Raw genomic sequence first — 12,431 nt, 5'->3', positions numbered from 1 at the left:
CATTAAATGGAGATAAGATAGAAATTAACTGAAACAAGGTAACATCATGGATTATTTATGCTGAGCAAATTCTGCTCCTACTGACACCTAGGCAATCCATATATTTACATTATTTTGCGGAACAGAAAGCATCGTACGAAAATAATTTTGGTGCATAACATAATCACGATTATCCACAGAGTCATTTTACTTACATCAGTAAAAAATATTATAGCTTTTGTTCCCTTTATTACTGAGATGTCAACATAACTAATTTCATATTGCCATAATAAAGATGAAATGAATTCCAATCCCTCTCATGTATCAGTAACAACATATTTAATTCAGTTGAGACATTTCATAAACCTGTTGGAGCAAAGAGTTGCAGATGCTGCCGAGACAAGATGTGAAGGTAAGGGGAAGGTACTGCAGGAGAAAATTGCAGCCGCTGCCTCTAGAGCTTTACGAACTCGTGTTGAGGTACAGGAAAGTAGGACTCCAACTTGAGTCTCAGCTTTGAAGATGAGCTTGTAGCGCTGACAGCAAGCATATGTTCCTTTGCTTCCAAATTGAGTACGTTTGTTCTGGAATTTATGAAGACACTGTAAACAAAGAAACTTACAGTGCCACAGCCTGTTCTTTATTTAGGTTGGATGAGGGCTCAACTTGGCATTAAGGAAACTAGAGCAACTGTACTAGGCTAGACCAAAGGCCCGCTTGTCCCTTTATCCAGTCTCTGATCACAGCCAGTAATGGGTGCTTAGGGAAAAAGTATGAGAAACAGGGCAAGCATAGAGTGTTGTGGCCATTAGCCTACTCCGCCTGCAGCAGTGAGTGTTGTGTTTCATCACTGCAGATAAAGAAAGGTAGAAGGTAGTCTAGTGGTCTGAGCACAGAGCTGGGAGCTATGAATTTGCATGTTTCAATCTTGGCTCTGTCACCAAGGTTACATTGCTGCATCCCAGCTCATGTGCATAAGTGCTTGTGGCAAACCTGTCTTCAAGCCTCCACAGTGTCAAGGCACACTGAACCCACACTCCTGTAGCCACATTCGAATTCACACTGTAGTTGACTAGTTTTGGTATTAGGATTTGGAGAGACTTGTGCCTGCCTAATGAGCTGCTTAACATCTGTGTGTGTTTCCTGGAGAGCTGCATAATATGCCAGTGCACTTCTTATTGGGCCTCTTTATCTCTCCCCCATTGCTTCTGGTTCCTGTATTTTTCATCATATATGGTCTTTGTGGTCCTCGTGCTTTGTCTTAAGCTTGTCATCCCTCAGTTCTTATGCTCCAGAACAACAGGCTCTGAGCAATGTAAAAACGGCGCAAATGTTCTCCCTGGACGGCTTAGTCCTAGTCAAGGTCGGTCAGTCTGGTAGTGTGGAGAGGGTGTCTCTTTCAAATGTCCCAGCTGAAGCTGCTGATAAAAAGGTGATACTGTTAGATTTCCAGTACAACCAGAAAGGTAATGTTTAAGGCCCCCTTAAAACTTACCATCAAAAATTTTGTTTAAAAACTATGCTGAAGCAGGCCACCTTGCTTCAGGAGTACTTTGCAGTTCCCAGCACCATGAGATCATTCCTGAACAGATCCTTAGAAACTGCGTCCATCAGCCGTAGGCCCACTTCTGGGCTTACAACATCACAGTCTGTTACTGAAACTCTGCCTCTTCCATCTCCTCAGCTGTCTTCTCCAGCGCAAGTGTTGTTCCCACCTCCTCTGGCCTACTTAAAGCTATCTTTCCGAGAAACATGATCATAGAGGACTGCAAGCTCCACGCTCAGGTCACTGCCCTGAGCATCGTGAACAAGGCAGGTAGATGGAGAGTTGCTAGAATTATTGTTTCCATCCTTAACCTTGCAGCGGAGAACCTTTAGCAATTCAGTGCATGACTTGCCCCATATAGCCACGGGGCATGGCCCCATCTCTACAAGCTGGATGGATCAAAGGGCAGATGGGAGGTATTTCTCCCCAAATCCTGGTCCTCCCAAATTCTTGCACCTGAGGTTAAGCAGAACCCTGGAGAGCTCCTCCTCCTTGCGGTGGCCTCCAGCTGTCAGTCAGTGCTGGGCAGGGGTGCACAGAAACTGGAGTAAGCCACATGCAAATCAAGGTTGCTGTGCATCAACCAGCGGAAAGCTGATGGGAAGTGCAGAGTCAGTAAAAAGGAAGTGAGCTACTAGACAGGCTGGAACATGCAGGCCCTGGTATATTAGCATGTCAGTGGAGGGCTGTGTAAATGTATAATAAAAAAAAATACAGGTACACATGTTCTGGCTATTTCCCTAGGGTAAAGTGTGAGTAGGACACTCCTTTGCTTTACACTGTCCTGTGAGCAATATGCACAGTAGCAAGTATTTAAGAGTTGTACATATAGATGATGGAGGAATTTAGACAACAACATGAATAACATACATGAATAATACACACCAGATCCCACCACTCTGATCCTAATCCCGAGTCCCTTAACTTCTCAGCATTACAGTTCCACAAGCCATTAAAATAGCTACTATGTTATGTTATCGTAAGAAACAGCGTTTGTCAGGTAGTTTGAGTATGAAAAATGATGTTAATTGTTAGCATTACTACCTAATGTAAAAATTACATGCCAATGTTAAGAATTCACAATGATTTACTCTTAACTTGTTTAATAAGATAGCTTTGAAAGAGTGATATGTTATTCTTTTACATTTCTACTACAAGAGTTTCGTTATTACTTTGATTATTAAAATTCCTCCTGCAATAAAGGTGATTCAGTGGTTCTGCAAACCAACCTCATCTCTAGAATGCTATAATTTGACAATTTCAAGGTATTTCAACACAGACCCTTATACATATGTCATATATCGCATTGCAGATTTCATCCAATAGCAGAAAATGTACTCTGAATGCAATATCATCTTATCAGTATTCTAGCACCATAAGCTTTCTCACTGCAAGCAGGGTACTGTTCATTACAGTGAAACTGAAAATGGAATAACTGAAGGATTGATTTATATGACCTTCATTCAGGAATGTTCTAATTCTGACATAATCTCTCTGACTGAAATCCTAAACGCTGTATAATTTCTATTTATTACCCTTGACGGAAGGAGCTTAGATTTAAAGATCAACAGAATACCTAGCATGAAAAAGAGTGGTGCAACAGCTCAGGAATACTGCAAGAAAATGCAGATTGATCATGTGACTCTACTCCAAACATTGTCTCAGCCAGCAAATCCAACAACAGGGCTGAGAGCAAGTGGGAAAACGTTATGCGGATATTTTCACAAATCCGCTCTCGCTCAGAAATATCTCTTGGCTCTATACATTTTTACAACAACAAGAAGAGCATCTTAGTACGTTAAACTATGGACCAGTCTGTTTACTAAGAGTTGCAGGAGGTGTTTAGTGAAACAATGAATTTATGGCAAAACAGGGTCAGATCCTGATTCCCGATACACTCTCCAAAAGGCTGAAAAGCTGCTTTAGCAGGCAGCTCCTCCCACACAGCACTATAACCTATTCTGTGCTATTCTGTCCTAACATCAGCTTGTCACAGGGATCTGGAGAAGGTTTACCTATGGTGGGAAGGCAGGTTGGACATGTCCCTGGCTGCTAGGAGGGGAAAGTTAGAACGAGAAGCCAAAACAATGTGCTTCATAGAAATAATAACTGATATCTTTAAAGCAAAGTAATTAAGTCTGAAATGAAGTAGAACTCCTGTTGGACTGACAGGTGAAACAGGTTGGGTTTGTTATCTAGTGGGTTTTTTTTGGAGCGATAAAGAGAGCAACTGAAAGCAAGCATAGATATGAACTATTGACAACGAGAAGACAAACAGTTGATGAGTCAGCATTAAAAGCCTAATGAACACAGCTCTTCTACCTTACAGAATAAAAACTGATGGATCGTTTAATTTTAAGCAGACTGAGAAACAGAAATCTGAAATCCGTCCCCCCAACCTTTTTTCTTGTCTTTCAGTTCGGTGAAATGAATGCTTGCCTCCTTCCCTCCCACATGCTCCGCTCACAGTTCCCACTTAGCCGTTTCCTAGTCCTGTTTTGGGCAAATCTTTATCTTATCCTTCTCTTCCGAATCCTTCTTCTCTAGAGCACTTAGCAGCCTCCTCTTTCACAAATTCCACCTTTGCTCATCAATCTTACTTTATCCTATCTGGAAAATTAACGGGTTTATTTTAGAAATAATTCTTTTTATTCAATGCATTTTGCAGCTGGTATGAATACTTTGTCTAATTCTAACAGATGGTAGTCTTCTCTTAGTGGGAACATTGCCTGCTCCAGTGTATTGCACAATGCTAGTCCAAGTATATTATTCTCACCTATGAATGGGCTTGTTCATTATTCCTCCCAAAGATCAAACATTGCACAATTCCTCCAGCACTTGTCCCTTATGGACAATCTGAGCTACAGCTACTGCAGCCAATGTGAAAACACAACAGCCTCAAAGAGATTTTTCCTTCCTTCCTGAATACGTTAGAGTGGATATACCAGGAACTAAATTTGTGCCTAAGGCATAGCAGGAAGTGCCTGATTCTTTTTATGTATTTGTAGAAAGGAAAGAGGAAAAAAAGAAAAGGGGGGGGATCAAATTTACGACGTTTGTTCCCTTTAGCTATAAGGACATGGTTTTCAAGCGTAATAAAAGAAATTTTTATATGACAGTGTTTTCTACTAGGACAATATTAAGACCTGTTAGCACTGGATAAAGGAGAAAAAACAGTGCATATTACTTTTATAATTAATTATCACCATAATTGCATGCGGTACATAACAACATATATGAATACGATACAGACAGCAGTTGATTCTTTGGCCTAGAGAACTTAATGTAAAGCCCAGTTCTGCAAAAAAATCCTGGCACGCTTGAATTTCAGCATGAGTTGTTTATTGAATTCTCAGATGAATGCATTTATCATTAGGAAAATCAAAACAGCAGAGGAAGCAATATAGTCCTAGATTTCCCAATATGAATTCATTAGCGGAGTCAATTCTGAACTCGGCTTGGCATCTTATCCACCAGACAGCACTCCCTTTCCAGCAAGATGACAGATGATCGTAAAAGCTTAACAGTGTTTTGCTATGCTGATAGAGCAAATAGGGATGCGACTGAAGAGGAAGATGGTACTTCTTCAACCAACAACAAACCATTAAGCATGAGAGATTAGGACTAGACTTTATTATGGTGACTGTTATCATCACATTCAACAGCAACTATAAAAAGCTCAAAGTCAAATGGTTCTGACTCATTTGCTGAAGCGTGCTAGCATCTGCGGAGGAAATTTGGGGCATGGGCTGCTGTTGGTGGCTAATCCCTGCAGAACAGGTGCAAAGCAGTTTGCCAGTCCCGCTTCATAGCAGGGCTGGGAGCCAGGGGATGCGGCTCATAAAAGGGATGCCCGTTTGGAAAAGAGCTGGACCCAAACAAGAAAGGGCACTGCCTGTTTTGGCATGTCTTCTGAGTGGCTTCCGCTGGTGAAGTTATGGTGACTCAGGAGAATTTGGAAGTCTTGCTTCCCTCAGCGCACCTCAGTGGTGATACCCTACTTGTCTGTGCCCAGGATCAACTTCTCCTGTGGTACAGTAGCAATTCTTGGGTGAAGTAGTTTTGCAGCCAATATGTTTGTAATTGTAAATTTGGTTGATTTTCTATAAACTGGTGACTGTTAGCATTTTAGAAAATCGCTAGAATGCTCAAGTCAACGCTCAATGATCAGTCTAACCTAAGATCAAAGAATGTTTACGGGGCCCTTTCAGCCCGGAAGGGAGAAATATTGCAAAATTGACTTTCAAATGAATGACCAAGGAATATAGACTCAAAATCTCAACTTTGGCAGATGCTCAACCCACAGTCATTTCATCTGCGGTGGCATTTGGGTGTCTGAGTAGATCAATTCAAGCAGAAGGAAACCCATCCAAAAAATTACTGCTCCTGCTCAACTAGTCCAAATTGGCTTCTGAATGGGAGAATAACATGCTTTTTACGTTAAAATTCTTTTTACTGCTTCAGATATACCTATACAAATGTACATATTTTAGAGCTAGAGAGGACCTGCTAGTCAGACCTGCACCAGACAGGCCAAAAGACTTTTCTGAAGGGAATTTTTATTTGAAGTAGAACATACTTTTCAGTACAATATTCCTGCCTGATTAAAATATTTCCATTGATGGAGACTCTACCAAGCACAATTTTATTATGATCACAAAAAAAAAAAAAACCTATTTCTGTGTGTTCATTATCAACCTGAGCTGTAAAATGTTAATATTAGTGATTATGAAACTTGAGAACAATACCAAAAAAGATAAAGAAAATAGGAGGGAAACAGAGCTGCTGAAATGCCTGGTTCCCATTGATTGTCAATAGCTGCTAGTGTTAAATTAAGAGGTTATTTCATTGTCCCCTGCATTCTCCAGCTCAGCCATACTCCATTCAATAACCAATAATTTAGGTCTATGAGTTAATAATAATTACAATAAAAGTATTCCCCATTTCCTGGCATGCTGTGTTTATTTTAGGATGTTAACACAGCAATCCAAACACAACACATAAGACTCCCTCAGGGCTTTGTCTCACATCCCAGACCTTCTGTTTCTTCATCAGCTTTAACAACCACAGTTATAAGAGATATAAATAGTCCGAAGCACAAGAGAATCTCTTTTCCGTGACAGACTCTTTATTTACAAGCTGTACCAACCTAAACAGGTCAAATAGTCCCTTGCTGGCAGGTTGGTAAGGCCCACCTGCCAAATAAACCCACCACTGAACTCCATAGGGCCTGCATAAATCCAAAAACTCTGGACAAGACAAGAGTTTCTCCCGAGGAACCAGGCTGAGAGGCGATACTTATCGTTCAAGAGGGATTCATCTTATGAATTCCAGAATGCTTGTACACCTGGTGCATGCTCATGAAAACAGGGAAATGCAGGGTTCCTCCCTTCAGAAGACACCATTATTTAACATTTATATTTCATTATTGCTTACAGGCCACCACCACATTGAGAGCTATTCTACTGGTGCCATACGAACACGGAGGACTGCTAAGTCCCTGCCCTTGAGAATTTTTAAAGTACAAGTATAGCTGTGTCATAAATCAAATGTTTAAAATGATGTGAAGACTTAACATACAATTAATTTGCCTACAATGCCATGAAAGGGAAATGGAAGAATAGGATAACCGATCATTTACACTGGCCTGGAAATTAATTGTTACAAGCCACAGCGCATTTTTAAATTAATATTGACTACTGTCAAAGTGGAATTCTGTTCCAAGACCGTAATTGTTCAAATGTTTAGTCACAGCTAAGTGTTCCCCACTAAACTGATGGCTTTTAACGTGTACCTTCTTAAACCAGCTAAGCCCAGCCCTAGCAACTGTCCCAGCGTGGGCATATCCACAGATCTCTCTGGAGGCATAGTCAGTATGTTTATATTACATTGCAAAAAGCACTCCCAGAGTGTCCTTCAGAATCGTTATTTGTTGCTTGTAGGGGCAGCAAAGCTGTAAATTATGAGAGCATGCCTCATAATTTACTACACTTTTAGGATGGCATCAGGCAGATGAAGACCCTGCCAGACGCACGGCAGTGGATTATCACTGGCTGGCAGAAGCGGTTGGCACCACAGCCCCTGGGACTGTCTGCGAAGCAGGAACCTGCAATCCATTCGTGGAGTTGCTTTACCTTTGCATGCCGGGCTGAAAACTGCAGCCGTTCCCCAGCTGAGTCACAACCAGATCATGTGTCCCTGCCACAGAGGTGGCAACAGCAATTAGAGAGGGGGATAATATGGCTGGAGAGGTGGGGGGGGGGGGGGGGGAAGGAATCGCAAGTCCAATTTTAACTAGCCAGTGACAGTCTGATGAAGTGCTTTCATATGTCGTAAGGCACAAGTCCTTAGCAGGCCAACAGGCTGCCTGCAGGCTGCCTGCAAAAAACCCTTGGGGACGGGTGGCAGGCAAATTGGGGAGCACATCAAAGGCCATGCAGCTATTCCTTCCTGCAAGTCTAGAGTGGACTAGAGCAGGCCTGGATTTTACACAGTACTTTTACACAGGTACTTTTAGGCAAATGCAAAAGTGCCTCTTCTAACCTCTAAAAGAACTTTCAAGGTGAAAACAAAGTTCAGGCTTAGATTCACAGGTTAGACTTAAGCTTCTGAATTCTCCGTGAGTGCTACTGTTAAGTGCCTATCTCCTTCTTTGGACCTGTGTAAACAATTTATTCCTGTGTTGAAGAACCAACAGTTGGGAGCGGTACCAGAAGGCACTATAGCAATTGAGAGAGTGAGGGTGGTGGAGAGCAAAGACAGAGCAGGTGAAGTCTCCTTGCAATGAGAAACGGCATGGTCAGAAACGGAAATGTGCCAGAATGATGAGAAAAGCTGATGGAAAAGGAAACGGTTGAGAGTCAGAGAAAAGGTAGGAGAAATGAAGAACACGCGGAGGGAGAGAGATGGAAAGGTGAGATTGTCCTCTTTGTTACAGCATGGATAACAGTCTCATTATTTTTGAAGGACAACAAGCGGCCCATCCTAATAAACATGGCACACATACCAAAAGCGGCTCAAACCCAGAAGAGATGCCCGTAACCTCAGCCCTTCAGCAAATGCAGCATGCCGAGTTGCTGTAGCAGTTCCAAAAGGAGAGTACTAAAAGCCCTGGGACCGACACACGATGGCTTGTGTCCGTGGGAATGATGCTATTATTAGCACAACGGTACTACGCCCGAGCCCAGCCTCAGGGCAGGACAACCTAAAGCGGGTGAATCTTCATGTCGGCTGCCTCCTATGGACCAAGCAGGCCCATCACCTTTTCTCTGGTGAGTACGTCCTTCATGTGAATCACAGCTGAGTTCAGCTGCTGAGTAAACGCAGCTGAGAGAGTGTGACGCTTTTGTGGCGTGCACAGACTGGATGCAGATTCAGTGCTGGAGCCAGAGCCACCACGGCGGGACCGCTCTGGCTTTTAGGGTAGAGCTGGTTGCGGCAAACAGCAAGGAAGCTCCTGCAGGCAGCTCAGCAGCCGCCCTGCCCTCTGGGCCAGGGGTCTGCTCCCCAGGCAAAGGTGTCTCCTTGTATGCCTGCATAGATTTGCAAAGTGTAAGCTCTGGCTCATTAACAATAACCGAGGCGAACAAATATAGCTTACAGGAGCTAACATTTCAGGTTCGGGAATGGTGTAAGAACATGGTGAAATGTGCAAGAAACACATCCTACTCATTTCAGTTTTCACAGAAAAAGAATAAACAAAAAGAGCCTAGGTGACGATTTAGCAGTAAGGCCTGCATTTGCAAACTGCTCATCCTGTGCCTCACATCCAGTTGTCTCAGCCCTCGTGCATCAAGTGGATTTGCATGTACTCAGCCCCGCTGCAAAACAAATCTTAAAGTCCCCAAACAGTGCTGAAAATTAGTGGATACTTCTCAAAATGTCTGTCAATGTGCATTCTTCTCAAGGCGTATATACTGAGTAAATGGGATATGATCACAGCTACAGTTTCTCAGTACAGGAAATTGCCAGCCACCAGCATAATTAGAAACAGTTCATATGATCAAATTAATCATTCAAAAAAGAGCAATTACTGTTAACAGAATAATGGCGTGGCTGAAAGAAGAATGAAATTAACCTTTCGGACCGACATAGTTACCCTCACCATTTTGCATTGAGGCAGCAAAGATTAATATATGTGCAAAATAAAACATTGCCTTAGAGTCTGCTGAAAACAGAAGTAGCATTATCTATCTGGCCTATTCAACCCTTAACAAACTTTATTCTTTGGCACTGGCATACAGTGGATATATCAATGGCCTCTTCTCTGCCAAAATTGAGGAAAAAAAACATCTTCAAGACTTATTTTGATGTAAAATTTACTGAACTGTACTTATTGCTGGACAATGGTTATCTGAAGATTGAGCATAAATACCAGTAACTTAGAATGCAGTCAAATCAACCTCAAAAATACATGATAGCTCCTCAAAATTTGCAGTTAAATTTTAACAATCTAAGAGCTAGAAGCTCATATCAAACATACCCCAAAAAACTGTAATTTTGCTGTATACTGATAACGACTAATTCCGATTATTAATGCATTTTTGTCTTTGTACTTTTTAGGTTACGTTTATAAACACAGTAATATATTATGCTGTCAATAGAGGGAAGAGTTAATGTGTTTTGGATCCTCAAGCTGTGTATTTCTATGCAGTTTAGATTTATTTTATTCGATATGTCAGTAACTTTTAAATTAAGTCATACTGATGTTGAAGACAATTAGAGACATATAGCTTCTATAGATAACTTTATCAGTGCACCAGAGTTACTTTATACCAGGCTGGAGCATGTTAGCTACTTAGCCTTGGTGTACAGCTGTTTTTCATCATCCCAACACTAGAAAACAGCAGGGATATTCTCCTCACTTTTCCTCTTTCTCCTGGCCTCTGCCTTCCCCTGAAGATGTATCCCACTCCCTCCTGTCTTCAGCACTCCTCCTCCCTTTGCTCCCTTCCTTCTGATCAGCAGAAATGATGCAAGCAGAAATAGGTATTTGGGAGAAAAGTGGCATTTACTCCATTATTTTCCTCACTGAAAATTATCCGCTAAACGGACCGGTGCATAAATCAGCATGAAAAAGATTCACATTTGCCTTTGTATTTTCACCAAGGGTATCATTTTTTGTTCAGAATAGTACTTAAGCTATAGGCTGTAGTCTCAGTTAAGATGTCTCCCATTATAAGGCTCTCCGTATAGCTCTCAGTTAAGATGTCTCAAAAATTCATTTAGTCCTGCCCTTTGAGGATGAATGTGCAACATTTAATATAAAGTATACTGAAATACTGATTTAATACTCCTGTCTTAATTCTGTATGAGCAACTTGCTTTCCCCTTAATAAGCAGAATGCAATAGGTTGCATAGCCAAAGATATAAATGCATACATGCCAAGGTGGATTTTTCTTAGCAGTCATGATGGCACATGGACAGAACACACTGGAGGATCAGGGCCTCTGTCTAGCTCTACCTAACGTAGGTCCAGGCAGGGTTCAGGCAGGCTGGAAACTGCCACTACTCCCTGCAATTCCCTATAGAAAGGAAAAACATGGGCTGCTGGCTGAAGTCAGCGCTCAGGGGATGGGTTGCCAGCTGACAGGGTGAAAGGAGGAGCATGGTAACGGTAACTGATATAAGTGACAACATTGGGGAGGTATTTCTGTGTCACTGCTACAACAGACCAGGACAAAAGCTAGTATTAACTTTCCCAGAGAATTCACGTTTTGAAGTAAAACTCAATGTCTTTAGCCTTAGCAGCAGAGAAACTGTAGGTCAGTGAAACAAGAAAAAAAAAAAATCTACATTTGTGGATTTTGCCTGGCCTAGTAAGCCCTTTATCTCATTAAACACCTATAGTACAATAAATACTATGGATAGGCTTTACTCTGAAATTTGGAATGATCCGATTAACTCATCAGTTGCACTCACATAACTTCAATTTACTCTACCAGTAGTTATAATTACATTGCCATTGCCACCAAGATGATCTGCATTCAGGAATATGTTTACTGAACAGATTATTCTATCAGATCCTGAAACAAAAAATAAAGGACACAAGAAAGGAATTCAAAATGCCTAGGATCTGTACAGGAGAAAAATGTAATCAAAACATGAAACTTCTGCCACAAAGATCTACAATTAAACGTGCTTTCTAACTGTACCTGCATTACGAATGGCATTTGCCAGCAAAAAGGCCTAAGGATCTGCCGCCGTTGCAGTTTTAAGCTTAAGCACGGGGACTGCTGCTCTCCATTATCTCTAGCAGCAAGAGATACCCCAAAATTTGCCCCTACCCCTTGTCAACCGAGCTGACCAAACTCTCAGGGGAGAAGTTTTTGCGCTGCTGTATGGAATAGTGCCATGCACACGCAATTTGTTCTGAGCACTGCCTACAGCAGTGAAGCGGTACCAACTGCAACGCAGGCCTTGGCCTTTCAAGCACTCTTTCACTGTTTCCCTATGGTAACAACAAATAAATCTTCTTTGAACTTCAGAATTTCAGCATATCCTAATGCATGCCTAAGGCCAGGAACACTTAACAACCATTATTACTGAATAAATAGCGTAAATCATGTTGGAAAAGTGTTTAGGTTGTAAGTTATCTTTTGGCCTAGTAACTAATTGATAATCTCTAAAATATTTAAGTGTTTCCAGAACAATATGCAATTACTACATTTATTTAAATTCCTATATTGAAGTGAACAGAGGGGTATTGATCTTGAGTCTATCTGTTAATACAGTATGTCCATAGAAGTTGAAAGAGCAATAAAATCTTGGAAACCACTTGATACAGTAGTCATTAATAAGTGAATGCTATCATCTGCGCTAGTTATACATCATTTGGCTTCAGTGATCTGTTCTTCCATCTGAAAAACATCAAATGGTTAAAATCTATTGGCCAATTCAAAACCAT

At 41.5% G+C, this 12,431-nt stretch overlaps 1 protein-coding gene across 2 annotated transcripts in view; it reads left to right on the top strand.

Annotated features, from left to right (window-relative positions):
- NSD2 (nuclear receptor binding SET domain protein 2) overlaps positions 1-12,431 on the top strand; it is a 103,940-nt gene that overhangs the window by 11,109 nt on the left and 80,400 nt on the right. The window contains exon 2 of one of the 2 annotated variants that reach the window (XM_068943560.1): positions 8,492-8,796. The exons of the other annotated variant lie outside the window; for it this stretch is intronic. The gene's annotated coding sequence lies outside the window, so the exon portion shown is untranslated. The remainder of the gene's footprint in view (positions 1-8,491; positions 8,797-12,431) is intronic. 2 annotated transcript variants of the gene reach the window in all.

The sequence above is a fragment of the Struthio camelus genome, chromosome 4, assembly GCF_040807025.1.
Source record: "Struthio camelus isolate bStrCam1 chromosome 4, bStrCam1.hap1, whole genome shotgun sequence".
Lineage (NCBI taxonomy): Eukaryota > Metazoa > Chordata > Aves > Struthioniformes > Struthionidae > Struthio > Struthio camelus.
This window is presented reverse-complemented; position numbering and strand designations above follow the sequence as displayed.